Source organism: Phyllobates terribilis, unplaced genomic scaffold, assembly GCF_046119375.1.
Source record: "Phyllobates terribilis strain yellow unplaced genomic scaffold, ASM4611937v1 Scaffold_4__5_contigs__length_816908805, whole genome shotgun sequence".
Lineage (NCBI taxonomy): Eukaryota > Metazoa > Chordata > Amphibia > Anura > Dendrobatidae > Phyllobates > Phyllobates terribilis.
The window spans coordinates 679397416-679412671 of record NW_027362764.1 but is presented as its reverse complement, the minus strand read 5'-3'; the positions used below and the strand labels follow the sequence as shown (position 1 = coordinate 679412671).

The 15256-nt window shown below is 46.5% G+C and overlaps 1 non-coding gene and 4 pseudogenes across 1 annotated transcript; all 5 read right to left on the bottom strand.

Moving 5' to 3' along the window:
* Window positions 1-8699: 8699 nt before the first annotated feature.
* Window positions 8700-8819, bottom strand: LOC141269254 (5S ribosomal RNA; annotated as a pseudogene).
* Window positions 8820-9423: 604 nt separating this feature from the next.
* On the bottom strand, window positions 9424-9532 carry LOC141269109 (5S ribosomal RNA; annotated as a pseudogene).
* A 933-nt stretch (window positions 9533-10465) lies between these two features.
* On the bottom strand, window positions 10466-10585 carry LOC141270237 (5S ribosomal RNA; annotated as a pseudogene).
* A 621-nt stretch (window positions 10586-11206) lies between these two features.
* On the bottom strand, window positions 11207-11325 carry LOC141266189 (5S ribosomal RNA). The gene has a single exon (XR_012320243.1). It is a non-coding gene; the product is annotated as a 5S ribosomal RNA (ribosomal RNA).
* Window positions 11326-12275: 950 nt separating this feature from the next.
* Window positions 12276-12395, bottom strand: LOC141270267 (5S ribosomal RNA; annotated as a pseudogene).
* Between the last annotated feature and the right edge of the window lie 2861 nt (window positions 12396-15256).

The window sequence follows — 15256 nt, the reverse complement described above, 5'->3', positions numbered from 1 at the left end:
CAAAAGCAGGAAGAAGATAAACAGAGTTGACTAGATGATAGTGAAACTGTGCAATATATGGTTAACCCTTTAATGCCTTTAAACACTTCTTCCTTTTCCTCTAGAGAACCAGTTTTACACTGTGAAGTGGCAGGAGAAACTGTACCTTTTCTTATTGACACAGGTGCTTCAGTGTCTCTAATTAATGATAACTCATTCCTTCCCAAAACAGGAGAAAAATTGAAAACGGTTGGAGTCACAGGAAAACCTAATTTTCTTTCTATTTCAGATCCAACTAGGGTTAGTATAGGTCCCATTACAACTGAACATTCTTTTCTGTTGTCAGCAGATGCCCCGATAAGCCTCCTGGGACGGGACCTGCTCTGTAAACTGAATTGTACCATATTTTGTACCCCGGATGGAGTACATTTACAGGTACCCAAGGGTCATACGGAGGATGCAGTGAATTTATTGTACATGAGTCCAGATACCATATTGGTCTCCAAAATATTGGATCCGGCGGTAGAATCAATGTTGACAAAGGTCCCACCTAAATTGTGGAATACTGATTCTACTGAGGTTGGTAACATGAATCATGTCCAACCTGTACAAATTGACTTAAAACCTCACTGTATCCTCCCCTGTAAACCTCAATACCCATTAAAACCAGAAGCTGAAGTTGGCATAGCCCCAACTATTAAATCACTCTTGATACAAGGTGTGTTGAAGAAAATTCAGAGTCCATGTAACAGTCCTATTTTCCCCATCAAGAAACCTGGTAGTAAGGGACAGTGGAGGATGGTTCAAGATCTAAGGACCATAAATGAAGTGGTTGTACCATTACACCCAGTCGTTCCAAATCCAGCTACTATCTTAATGCAGATCCCAGCAAATAGTTCTTATTTTTCTGTCATAGATCTGTGTTCCGCTTTCTTCTCCATCCCCATTCACCCTGACTCCCAGTACCTTTTTGCCTTTACTTACAGAGGACAGCAGTATACATGGACTCGGTTGCCACAAGGTTTTCTAAACTCACCTACCATCTTCATTCAAGCACTCAGTAACAACCTGGCAGATCTAGTGCTCCCATGCGGATCCATCTTGATTCAGTATGTGGATGACCTGTTGCTGTGTTCTGTTTCAAAAGATGAGAGTCTGGAAGATGCAGAAGCCCTTCTGTGCTTTCTAGCAGAAAACGGACACAAAGCAGCACTTGCCAAGTTGCAACTGTGCCAGACTAAGGTAGTATACATTGGACACTGTTTGACAAAAGGACTAAGACATCTCTTGACAGAAAGAGTAATGGCCATTAAACATATGACCATTCCCTATAACAAGAAACAGAGGAGACAGTTTTTAGGGATGGTTGGATACTGTAGACAGTGGATTCCTTGTTTTTCTTTATATTCCACACCACTGTATGCCCTTACCAAAGATACTGTCCCAGAACCTTTTGAGCATACAGAGGAAGTTCAAACTGCTTTTGTAGAACTGAAGGAAGCCTTGATCTCTGCCCCTGCTCTTGGTTTACCCAATTATGCTCTCCCTTTTCATCTTTTTTGCCATGAAGTACAAGGGCATGCTCAAGCTGTATTGACTCAACGTCATAATGATGCTAACAGACCAATTGCCTACTACAGCTCAGAACTAGACCCGGTTGCACGAGGAATGCATGCTTGTCTTAAGGCCGTTGTAGCAGCAGCATTTTCTGTGGAGAAATCTGCAGACCTGGTTCTCATGCACTCCTTGATTGTATGGGTCCCCCACTCTGTGTATGCACTGCTCAACTGCCAGAGGACCAAGCATGTCACCCAGGCCAGACTTACCAGATGGGAAGTGACACTCTTACAGCCAAGTCACATCACTTTACGCAGATGTTCCCAGTTGAACCCTGCTACTTTACTACCATATGAGACACTCTTGTCTCAGAGAGAGGGAGTGAATGGTGAGACTGGTGAATTTGACACAGACAGTGAGTTTGACAGAATGGCATGCCCTGATGAACATGATTGTGTACTTCACACGCAAACATTGACACTGCCTAGGGCAGATTTACAAGAAGAACCGCTGCAAAACCCAGATCTGGTGTTTTACGTTGATGGAAGTTGCCACAGGCAAACAGACACAGGAGAATTGAATTCTGGGTTTACAGTAGTGGATGACCACAATGTGGTCCATGCTGAAGCATTAGGAACACCACACTCAGCACAAAGAGCAGAACTAATTGCACTCACAAAAGCATGCCAGCTAGCAGAAGGACAACGTGTTAACATTTATTCAGACTCAAGGTACGCATTTGGTGTAATATATGATTTTGGTACTATATGGAAAATGAGAAATTTTCTCACTGCTAGTGGTTCTCCAATAAGCCACTCAGGAGAAATTGCTCAGTTACTTGATGCAGTGAATCTCCCAAAGGAGATTGCTGTCATCAAGTGTCAGGCTCATACCACTGGACAAGATCCAGTAGCAAAAGGAAACAACAGAGCTGATGCAGCTGCAAAAACGGCAGCAAGCAAAGTTTTAAACACCCATATGATGAATGTGATTGAAATCCCAAATTGGGAAAAACTGCAAACAATGCAAAATAATTGTTCTCCTCAGGAAAAGGCCCGATGGAAGGACATAGGATGCACCCAGGATTCAGAAGGCCTCTGGAGAAACGGTGAAGGTAAACCAGTGGCCCCAAAATCTCTGCTGACAGCGTTAGCAGATGCTGCACATGGTTTAACCCATGGAGGTAAAACCGCGATGCGAAATTTGGTATATACGTACTGGTGTGCACCAGGTTTCACAGTTATTGCAAAAAGAAAATGTTTGTCTTGTCAAACATGTCTCCAGCAAAATGCTGGAGGAGCTGTCAAAGCCCCACCTTCTCACCTCCCATCAACCACGGGTCCTTTCCAAATTCTGCAGATTGATTACATTCAACTACCTAAAGTTGGTAGATTGCAATATGTCTTGGTATGTGTTGATCAATTCTCAGGGTGGGTAGAGGCTTATCCAACAGCCTCACAGACAGCAGAAATAACTGCTTCAAAGATATGTAAGGAATTTGTGTGTAGATATGGTATTCCACAGATAATATCTAGTGATCAAGGTCCTGCATTTACAGGTAAAGTGTTCCAAAAAGTATGTTCAATGATAGGAGTAAAACAACAATTGCATACTCCTTATCACCGACAAGCTAGTGGGAAAGTGGAAAGGTATAACCGAACCATAAAAGAGAAACTAGCAAAATGTTGTAAAGAAACAGGTATGAAGTGGCCAGATGCCCTACCTTTGGTATTAATGGATATCAGAATAACACCACGAGGTCTTTTACAGTTATCACCTTTTGAGATTCTGTATGGCAAGATACCTAATCACCCACTTTCACCCCCAGAAACTGCCCAGGCTGCTCAGAATACCTTGAATGTGGACTACGTCTTACGCTTGCAAAAACAACTAAAAGACATTGCCCAGAGTGTACATCTACAGCAACCACAAGTCACTTTGTCCTGTCACGAGGTGCAGCCAGGAGACTATGTGTTGGTACGTAAATTCTTGAGATCTGGTTCCCTTACAGAACGGTGGGAAGGTCCATACCAAGTCCTGTTGACAACCCCTATCAGCGTTAAGGTAGAAGGAAGAGGGACGTGGATCCACGCATCTCACTGCAAAAGAGTGCAACCCACTGCCGAGACGACATCTTCATCTGCGCCAGATAAAGAAGATCCAGCTGACATCATCTGTACCACACACCCTGAGCTGCACCCCTAAGTAAGTTTTTGTGGTCTGAGACAAAGCAGAAATACGCTTCTCTCAGGCTGCCACCTAAGTCGCTGCTGTAACAGCTGAAGATAATTCCAGCGCTGTTCTTCCATCGCGTGAAGAGAATAAAACAAAGAAGAAGATGTCACTCTATGAGCAGTTATATGGACCACATGCGAGCAAAAGACTCTGGGGAGCGGTGATAGGCCTATGTAGTCTTTTGGTGATAATGGTGTGTTTACACAGTTTAAGTGAATGTTCTACGTCCACAGATACTGATAATCCAATAATACCACTAGATCCATTCTTGGGAGGGAGGAAGAAAAGAGGTATCCCAGATGTTCATGACTGTATAGAGTACTATTGTAAACCTAATGGTTATGAAGCCCGGTGCATAGTTTGGTGTTTTGATGATAGAGAATTCCTTCGAGGTAAACGGGAGTTACATGAACACCTACAAGAGCCCTGGGACAATAAATTGTTAAATATGCATGACACTATAGCCAAGCGCACAGGAACTAAAGATTGTTGGATATGCACTCTGTAGCATCGGCGTCTCTGCCCCGCTCTAGGCAGAGACGCCGTCCTTCTCACCTCCCCGCTCCTGGCGCGGCGTCCTCCAGCGCTTCTCTCCCCGCTGCTTCCGGCACGCGCTCCTTCCCCGGCAGTGTGCTTAGGGCGCGCGCGCGCGCTCCCCCTCTCTTAAAGGGACCGCGCGCGCCGTCCTAAGGAGTCCCCGGCCAATTGCCGGAGGACCTCCCATATAAAAGGCACCTCCTCCAAAATGGAGGTGCCCGAGCAATGTTGTAGCACTGTTCACTACTCTGCTTCAGCCCTCAGGTCCCGTTTCCAGTTACCTGCCAGATACCTGCCAGATTCCTGCCAGTCTGCTGTCTAATTCCTGCCTGTTATCCTGCTACCTGCCTGCTAGCCTGAGGTCCGACGGTCTGCCTTCCAACTCCTGTCAGTCTGTCTAAGGACCAGCTTGCCCGCTCACCTGGGAGCGCTCATCTACTGCCTGTCTGCTAGCCTACCAGGAGGCTCTGCCGTCACGTGCTGTGACCACCCGCCTGTCCAGAGACTCCTGCCCGCTCACCTGGGAGCGCTCATCTGCTACCTGTCTGTTGGTCTTCCTGGAGGCTCCGCCGTCACATGCTGTGACCACCTGATTATCCAGAGACTCTCGCCTGCTCACCTGGGAGCTCACGTCTATCATCTGCCGCCACAGGTCGTACCAATCCTTTACCCAGAGACTGCCCCGGTCACTTGCCGTGACCTCCTGCCCGTTCATCCAGAGACTGCCCCGGTCACTTGCTGTGACCTCCTGCCCGTTCATCCAGAGACTGCCCCGGTCACTTGCCGTGACCTCCTGCCCGTTCATCCAGAGACTGCCCCGGTCACTTGCCGTGACCTCCTGTCCGTTCATTCAGAGACTGTCCCAGTCACCTGCTGTGACTGCCTGCCCGTCTACCCTGGTCGCCACCCGCTCCCTTACAAGGACCGCCCCCTTGTATAGTAGCTCAGAGGTTCCGCCTCCCAGACCCGTTACACAATCATTCACCAATATCCTCAAAATCTATGCCTTTCTTAGCTACTCCTGTACCAATGGAGGAACTTATCCTGTCATTGGAAGAAACTTTCACATTCCCCACAAATCTAAGTGCTTCACGATATAACAACACTCGTGTGTCCCTTCCAATAGCAGGATGGACAGCTCCACCATGGTGGGTAGCGATTCAAGATCTATCCCTCATTACACCCCACAGCATAGCTGTATGTGGTCCAGGATCTACCAGCATACGATGTAATAGAATTAATATTACAAATAATGAGTTGGGATCCATACCTGTTAATCTAGAATCATTACAGGTTATATTTCTACCAAGTCATGTCCCCTATACATCAGAAAATAATGAAGGATCTACTCTATTCGGGGGCCTAGTATACGAATTAACCGAAGGAACATCAGGTTTGTTGCATGATTTAATAAATAGTTCAGGATATAATGAAGATACGAATACATGCAATCAAACAGTAAGAGGAATACTAAGACACCCCTGGTGCCCGTCCCCGAGGTTACAACCCCTCATATGGTATGCATCTGAAATTTCTTATAGGTTACTATCCCATTTAGGTGGAGAACATATCATTCTTCCAGAAAATATGTATTATGTTTGTGGAACTTTTGCTTACAAATTTCTACCTTATGATGGTGTTGGTACATGTACCCTAGCAAGATTGACCCTAGCTACATGGACCATCGCCCATGATGAGATAGACCTTGATCAGATACCAAGACATATGATGCAGAAGAGAAGAGCTAAAACCCAGCCTTTGATACACACTCCATGGTACACAAAGTTTGGACTCACTCTCACAATTACAGGATTGGCTATCCACAATTCTCATAACATTGAACAATTAGCAGAATTGTTTGATAATGTCACAGATGAAGTATTCGATGCCATCCTAATACTAAACAATCAAACTCGGTTTCATGCAAAAGTACTAAATCAACATACTATAGTATTGGACTATTTAACGGCCAGTCAAGGAGGTATGTGTCAGATAATCGGTCCTGCCTGTTGCAACTATGTAGATGCCAATTTTTCAGTCAGAGTAGATAAACACATCGCCAAAGCCATGGAATTAAAAGAAAGATTCAGAGAAGAACATTCCCATGATGATGAAACCATTTTTAGCAGTTGGTTACAATGGTTGAACCCTGCTAACTGGTTTAAAGGTATAGGAGGATGGATTGTCGGTGTAGGTCACATGTTCCTACAAATTTGTCTGTTTGCTTTCATCATCATATTGCTCATAAAATTATGTAAGTGGGCCATAAACAAAATCCGAAGACCCAAGAACGTCTTAAACGTTCATCTCCTTCCGGCAAATGAAAATTCTGAAATACCTCTCCTTGCTCCTCCCCCTCCTTTTCGGAGAGAGGGCAGAAGATACTATTACTTTGATGTAGAGGTGTAAGTGACAAGTGATAATATTATTATCAGAGAGAGGAAAATGATAGGAAAATTAGTAAACCATATCAATTAATCTCTTTTAATATAACCCTTTAACACTCCTATAAACCAATGTAGTAAAATATGCTGCTTAAACAACTAAATTATAATAAGATTAATCAATAATCTCTAAGCAAAGATGTAAAGTTTACCCAAGCCACTGTGGAATTTGCAGGGGTTGCTTATCTTAGTCAAAATGCCCTTTTGAGGTCAGGTTGATCTAGGGAAAGCACATTGACCAACAAAACAGGTACATTGCATCAAGTAATTATATAAGTACATAGGTAAGTATTTTATGTAATCGCCTGATTACTAATGATTGGATGCTAGTTGTTTATATTGTAAGATGATTGGTTATGTTATAATCTTCCTATGTCCCACCTACTATGTACAACCCACAATTTATACTATAAGAATTGTGCCCCAATACAATGGAGGCAGTTCTGTTCTAATATTGATCAGAGCTCTTGTGGCTACAATAAAACTTTCTTTAATCTGCAGAGATAGTGTGTGCACTCATCCTTTGGGAGACTGAGACGTTATTCCATATCAACTACCATATGTAGAACAGGTGTGCCATACGACTGGCTATAAAAGCCCATGGTACAGAAAGGGGGGCTCTCTTGCTCTGCCCACCCCACAAGACACAGAATCTTCATGCTGAGAAGCAGATGACATGTAGGCCTGGACACATGTTGGACAAAGACATGATTTACCAGCCAGGATCCAAGGAAAGATGGGTGAATCTCAACAATTAAGCTAATTATGGACAAATGGACAATTACTTTATAACTAATTATTGTATATACCTGCTGCAATCTGATTCTTTTTAATGGACAATCCAAGAATAAATAGATACATTTTTTTATAAGAATATCGTGATATTGATACTTTGAGAAGTCATCAGTAGAAAAAAATAATACAGGAAGAGTATTATTTTACAGTCTCCCATCCAAGTAATAACCAGGCCCGACCCAGCTTAGCTTCCAAGATCAGATGAGATCAGGCATGTTCAAGGTGGTGTGGCCATAGACAGAGACAAGCCTCTCACTTGCTGCTTTTCTACTTTGACGTCTGGCTGCCGGCTGCCCTTTCCAGTGCTCAGCAAGACCAGGTCCTTTTGTGCTTTCCCTTCTCTTCAATTTTTTTGCTGGCTTCCTTAAAAGGTCTTGTAGACACTGATCGGCTGCAGCGCTGTCGACGGAACGTCAGCTTCACGGCCAATGCCACAGGCCGGGAGCAGAGGCGAGACTCACCGGTAGACCCGGGTAGGGTGAGTAGAGCGCGGTTAGTTGCTTTCTAATAGCTTGCAGCCGGGGATTAACTTTTAATGAAAGGGAACAATCCCTTTGACTGTCTGCAGCGCGCCACACCTAGGAAGCGCACTCTCACACACAAGCCAGCATGCACACGTGCTCGCACGTGACAACACCCCCTATCTGCCCCTACAACCTCTCCGTCACCATGCGTCAGACTCTCCTGCCTGTTTTATAATTTCAGGGGCCTAGCAGGAATCACCCCCCCCCTCCCCAATTCCTTCCGCACCTTCCTTGCCTTCCTTGCACTGAGGTTAGCTCTTTGGCAGCCGTCTGGCTTGGTTACACAAGCTTTTTTGCAGAGAAACATGTTACTTCTGCTGGCCCTCGCTAGGCGGCCGGCATCCAAAACCTTCCCTGGGCACCTGCTGAAAGCCTGGCCCCTTCACTGCCCTGAGTGCTTTTAACGCCATAATTTCCACACGGCGAGCTGCGGAGTCAATAAGCACTCCTAGCCGTGACAAGGAGCTCGGTGTCAGACCTGCGTGAAGGCGGCAGGGTAGCGTACTTAGCTGCCAACTGGCTCAGAGGCCTTGGGGCTTCCATCATCTAAGTTACTTAAGGTCGGTGTCCGGCAAGGCGCCGTTCCATGCTAGCCGAGCTGGGCAGTAGGGCAAAACGTCATCAAAATGGTCTACAGGACCCGGTGTTCCCAGGAGGTATCCCATCCAAGTACTGTCCGAGCCCAGCCCTGCTTTGCTTCCGAGATAAGATGAGATCGGGCGTATCCAAGGTGGTATGGCCAGTAGAAGCTGCTCGATCCATCGACGGCCAGCCTTTCTCAGGATCGCTTGGTGGCGAGCAATCCGGCCGTGACGGGGCGGGCTCCGAAGGGTCCATGCAAAGTTTGTGCCGTCCCTACAGGTGTGGTTTGTTTAGCAGTGATTCACCCGCCGAATCAGGTGTCTTCAAAAATGTCTCGGCGCAGGGTCTCCTGCAGGCTAAACCCTTCATCGCGGTAATGTGACAGAAAGAGCAAGCTGGACCCGTAACTTGGGGGCGGAGCGAGACGTCCAGGGGTGAATGAAGGAAGAGGGTGAGATGGTTGCCAGTGACTTTGAGCTGCTCTTCAGGGGGGAGGGTCGTGTTGCCTGCAAAGGTCTTCTGCTTGGGGTTACCGGTGGTTGCCTCCAGCCACGCGGGAGACGCTGGTCCTAGTATTAAAATTAAAGAAGCAACAATGCTGGAGGCCCACGGTGATCAGAAAGATGCTGGTATTTTGCAGAGATGAAATAGCGCAAGAGAGAAAGCAAATGAAAAAAGAAAAGAGAATGAATGTGTGCACTTGGGAAAGGGAATGGAAAAAAGGCATAGAAGAGAATGCCCCCTGCTGGTGGAAGGAAGGAAAAAGCAAAAGCCTACAGCACCTGGTATTCCCAGGCGGTCTCCTATCAAAGTACTAACCAGGCCCGACCCTGCTTAGTTTCCGAGATCAGGCGTGTTCAGGGTGGTGTGGCCGTAGGCAGAGACAAGCCTCTCACTTGCTGCTTTTCTACTTTGACATCTGGCTGCCGGCTGCCCTTTCCAGTGCTCAGCAAGACCAGGTCCTTTTGTGCTTTCCCTTCTCTTCAATTTTTTTGCTGGTTTCCTTAAACGGTCTTGTAGACACAACGCCCCACTCAGAGCCGCTGAGCTCACTGATCGGCTGCAGCACTGTCGACGGAACGTTAGCTTCACGGCCAATGCCACAGGCTGGGAGCAGAGGCGAGACTCACCGGTAGACCCGGGTAGGGTGAGTAAAGCACGGTTAGTTGCTTTCTAATAGGCTGCAGCCGGGGATTAACTTTTAATGAAAGGGAACAATCCCTTTGACTGTCTGCAGCGCGCTATACCTAGGAAGCGCACTCTCACACACAAGCCAGCATGCACACGTGCTCGCACATGACAACACCCCCTATCTGCCTCTACAACCTCTCCGTCACCATGCGTCAGACTCTCCTGCCTGTTTTATGTTTTCAGGGCCCTATCAGGAATCACCCCCACCCTCCCCAATTCCTTCCTTGCCTTCCTTGCACTGAGGTTAGCTCTTTGTCAGCCGTCTGGCTTGGTTACACAAGCTTCTTTGCAGAGAAACATGTTACTTCTGCTGGCCCTCGCTAGGCGGCTGGCATCCAAAACCTTCCCTGGGCACCTGCTGAAAGCCTGGCCCCTTCACGGCCCCAGGTGCTTTTACCGCCATCATTTCCACACGGCGAGCTGCGGAGTCAATAAGCACTCCTAGCCGTGGAAAGGAGCTCGGTGTCAGACGTGCGTGAAGGCGGCGGGGTAGCGTACTTAGCTGCCAACTGGCTCAGAGGCCTTGGGGCTTCCATCATCTAAGTTACTTAAGGTCGGTGTCCGGCAAGGCGCCGTTCCATGCTAGCCGAGCTGGGCAGTAGGGCAAAACGTCATCAAAATGGTCTACAGCACCCGCTGTTTCCAGGAGGTCTCCCATCCAAGTACTGTCCGAGCTCAGCCCTGCTTTGTTTCCGAGATCAGTCGAGATTGGGTGTATCCAAGGTGGTATGGCCAGTAGACGCTGCTCGATCTATCGCCCAGCCAGCCTTTCTCAGGATCGCTTGGTGGCGAGCAATCTGGCCGTGACGGGGCGGGCTCCGAAGGGTCCATGCAAAGACTGTGCCGTCCCTACAGGTGTGGTTTGTTTAGCAGTGATTCACCCGCCGCTTCAGGTGTCTTAAAAAATGTCTCGGCGCAGGGTCTCCTGCAGTCTAAACCCTTCATCGCGGTAATGTGACAGAAAGAGCAAGCTGGATCCGTAACTTGGGGGCGGAGCGAGACGTCCAGGGGTGAATGAAGGAAGAGGGTGAGATGGTTGCCAGTGACTTTGAGCTGCTCTTCAGGGGGGAGGGTCGTGTTGCCTGCAAAGGTCTTCTGCTTGGGGTTACCGGTGGTTGCCTCCAGCCACCCGGGAGACGCTGGTCCTGGTGAAAAGGAGCCTAGTATTAAAAGTAAAGAAGCAACAATGCTGGAGGCCCACGGTGATCAGAAGGATGCTGGTATTTTGCAGAGATGAAATAGCGCAAGAGAGAAAGCAAATGAAAAAAAGAAAAGAGAATGAATGTGTGCACTTGTGAAAGGGAATGGAAAAAAGGCATAGAAGAGAGTGCCCCCTGCTGGTGGAAGGAAGGAAAAAGCAAAAGCCTACAGCACCTGGTATTCCCAGGTGGTCTCCCATCCAAGTACTAACCAGGCCCAACCCTGCTTAGCTTCTGAGATCAGATGAGATCGGGCATGTTCAGGGTGGTGTGGCTGTAGCCTGAGACAAGCCTCTCACTTGCTGCTTTTCTACTTTGACGTCTGGCTGCCGGCTGCCCTTTCCAGTGCTCAGCAAGACCAGGTCCTTTTGTGCTTTCCCTTCTCTTCAATTTTTTTGCTGGCTTCCTTAAAAGGTCTTGTAGACACAACGCCCCACTCAGAGCCGCTGAGCTCACTGATCGGCTGCAGCGCTGTCGACGGAACGTCAGCTTCACGGCCAATGCCACAGGCCGGGAGCAGAGGCGAGACTCACCGGTAGACCCGGGTAGGGTGAGTAGAGCGCGGTTAGTTGCTTTCTAATAGCCTGCAGTCGGGGATTAACTTTTAATGAAAGGGAACAATCCCCTTGACTGACTGCAGCACGCCACACCTAGGAAGCGCACTCTCACACACAAGCCAGCATGCACACGTGCTCGCACGTGACAACACCGCCTATCTGCCCCTACAACCGCTCCGTCACCATGATTCAGACTCTCCTGCCTGTTTTATGATTTCAGGGCCCTAGCAGAAATCACCCCCCCTCCCCAATTCCTTCCGCACCTTCCTTACCTTCCTTGCCTTCCTTGCACTGAGGTTAGCTCTTTGGCAGTCGTCTGGCTTGGTTACACAAGCTTCTTTGCAGAGAAACATGTTACTTCTGCTGGCCCTCGCTAGGCGGCCGGCATCCAAAACCTTCCCTGGGCATCTGCTGAAAGTCTGGCCCCTTCACGGCCCCGGGTGCTTTTAACGCCATCATTTCCACACGGCGAGCTGCGGAGTCAATAAGCACTCCTAGCCGTGGTAAGGAGCTCGGTGTCAGGCCTGCGTGAAGGGCAGCGGGGTAGCGTACTTAGCTGCCAACTGACTCAGAGGCCTTGGGGCTTCCATCATCTAAGGTACTTAAGGTCGGTGTCCGGCAAGGCGCCGTTCCATGCTAGCCGAGCTGGGCAGTAGGGCAAAACGTCATCAAAATGGTCTACAGCACCCGGTGTTCCCAGGTTTTCTCCCATTCAAGTACTGTCTGAGCCCAGCCCTGCTTTGCTTCCAAGATCAGACGAAATCGGGCGTATCCAAGGTGGTATGGCCAGTAGACGCTGCTCGATCCATCGCCCGGCCATCCTTTCTCAGAATCGCTTGATGGCGAGCAATCTGGCCGTGATGGGGCGGGCTCCGAAGGGTCCATGCAAAGGCTGTGCCATCCCTACAGGTGTGGTTTGTTTAGCAGTGATTCACCCGCCGCATCAGGTTTCTTCAAAATGGCTCGGCGCAGGGTCTCCTGCAGGCTAAACCCTTCATCGCGGTAATGTGACAGAAAGAGCAAGCTGGACCCGAAATTTGAGGGCGGAGCGAGACGTCCAGGGGTGAATGAAGGAAGAGGGTGAGATGGTTGCCAGTGACTTTGAGCTGCTCTTCAGGGGGGAGGGTCGTGTTGCCTGCAAAGGTCTTCTGCTTGGGGTTACCGGTGGTTGCCTCCAGCCACCCGGGAGACGCTGGTCCTGGTGAAAAGGAGCCTAGTATTAAAAGTAAAGAAGCAACAATGCTGGAGGCCCACGGTGATCAGAAGGATGCTGGTATTTTGCAGAGATGAAATAGCGCAAGAGAGAAAGCAAATGAAAAAAAGAAAAGAGAATGAATGTGTGCACTTGTGAAGGGGAATGGAAAAAAGGCATAAAAGAGAGTGCCCCCTGCTGGTGGAAGGAAGGAAAAAGCAAAAGCCTACAGCATCTGGCATTCCCAGGCGGTCTCTGTTAAATGGTTAATTATGGAAATTCATTTGGAATGTTAATCGATAATCTTTTTTCTGAGTTCTATGCCTCAACCATCGTGTCTAGTTGACATGCGCTATTTGTGTGTGTACTTTTGGTTCACTACCATATGTAGAACAGGTGTCCATACGACTGGCTATGAAAGCCCATGGTACAGAAAGGGGGGGCTCTCTTGCTCTGCCCACCCCACAAGACACAGAATCTTCATGCTGAGAAGCAGATGACATGTAGGCCTGGACACATGCTGGACAAAGACATGATTTACCAGCCAGGATCCAAGGAAAGATGGGTGAATCTCAACAATTAAGCTAATTATGGACAAATGGACAATTACTTTATAACTAATTATTGTATGTACCTGCTGCAATCTGATTCTTTTTAATGGACAATCCAAGAATAAATAGATACATTTTTTTATAAGAATATCGTGATATTGATACTTTGAAAAGTCCTCAGTAGAAAAAAATAATACAGGAAGAGTATTATTTTACAATGGTGAGCCAGCCAGTCCTGTTTTTTTGTTTTTTAAATTAAGTAAGTGAATTTCTTCCGTGAACAAGGGGGGAGTCCTGACGAGCTGAACAGCTGTTGTTCACGTGTCAGTAAATTCACTAGTTTGTCACGAGAAGCAGAAAGGACCTACAGACTGAGGAAAGACAGGAAGCAGAGGTACTATCAAGGAACAGAATCATACAGGAAAAGAATCAGACGAACTGAAGACAGGACGTGCTGATAAGGAGAAGCCAATGAATCTTAAGGTAAGCAAAATATGGATATAATTTCTTCTTTTGCTAAACAAAGTAATATTAATTTCAAATTTAATGTAGGAGATGACATAGAAGTTTTTTGGCTCAGTTTATGCAAAGAATGTGAATTGCAGAATTTACAGTTAACTTCTAAATTGGTAAATAGAGACAAACAGAAATTGAGAAATATTCTACATTTGGTAGATTTTTTTCATAGTCTTGTGTTAGAGATTTCTAAGCAGGAAAATAGTGTAGAAGTGTCAGACGGTGATACTGATTCTGACTGTAATGTGGAAAATGAACAAGAAGTAAGACACGTGTCTGTAACTGAAGGTGACCTTGGGTCTGACCAAGAGACGGACATACAGAAACCTGACATGGGAGGAGACATGACTGACATACGAGAAACCGAAATACTAGGTGATGTGTGAGGAGACGTGAGTGACGTAGGAGGAACGGACGTACAAGAGCCACTAAAAATATCAGAGAATTTTGGAATTACCCAGGCTGAACTCCAAATTAAAATGAGGAAAAATTTGCTGAAATTATACAAAATCATGCCAAAATATGATGTCAAAATCCATGCCTGTTGAAATTCAGAGACATTTGAGAGCTTCTCTGATAAGTTTGATTTATCCAATGAGGAGAGGAATCAATTATTTAAAATATGGATTCCTGTGACATTGTCCAGACGTTTACATTTAATGCCCTGTGAAAATGACTCTCCTAATGGATGGGAAAATGATTCGTACAGATTAAGATATTTGATTTATTGTGTCACAAAGGATTTTCCCAACATAGAAGATCTGCAGAAACTAAGGATTGGTAGGAAGGAATGTACATATACATTCATGTCCATATTTGAACGGTTGTACAAAGCTCTCATCAAAAATGGAAAAGTACAACATATGATAACAACTTTTGTACAAAAATTCAAATTCCTAAATTCAGTTTCCCAAGTTATGGCATCACAAAAAAATTCATTATTTGAATGTGCGCAGATGCTGGATTTTGTTAGAAAACATGAGAATCGTGAAAAGAAAATAAATCAAGCTAAATTTATAAAACCAGGAAAGGTAAAATCTTACCAAAAGCCAATATCAAACTCTCCTAGACTGAGTCATCCCCATAGTGAACTCTATCAAATACGCAGAAGATTTCATATATGTTATAAGCCATATCAGCCAGTGCAAAGATCCATCTCTCCACAGAATGAGTTAATTCTCAGTCAGAACTGTGATTCTCTAAAAAGGAAAATGGCTGAAACTGATGGACAGAGACAGGTGAGACGACCAACTCACAGTGACGTCATGGAATGTGGACAGAAGAACAGGCAGTTCTCTGAGGTTTTGAAGGATAGAAAAATGTCTTTACTAAATAGGGCGTTAATGGGGATATTTGAGAGAGACAGAAGATTTGGTTTAGGGAGTGGCTAAGGAAAA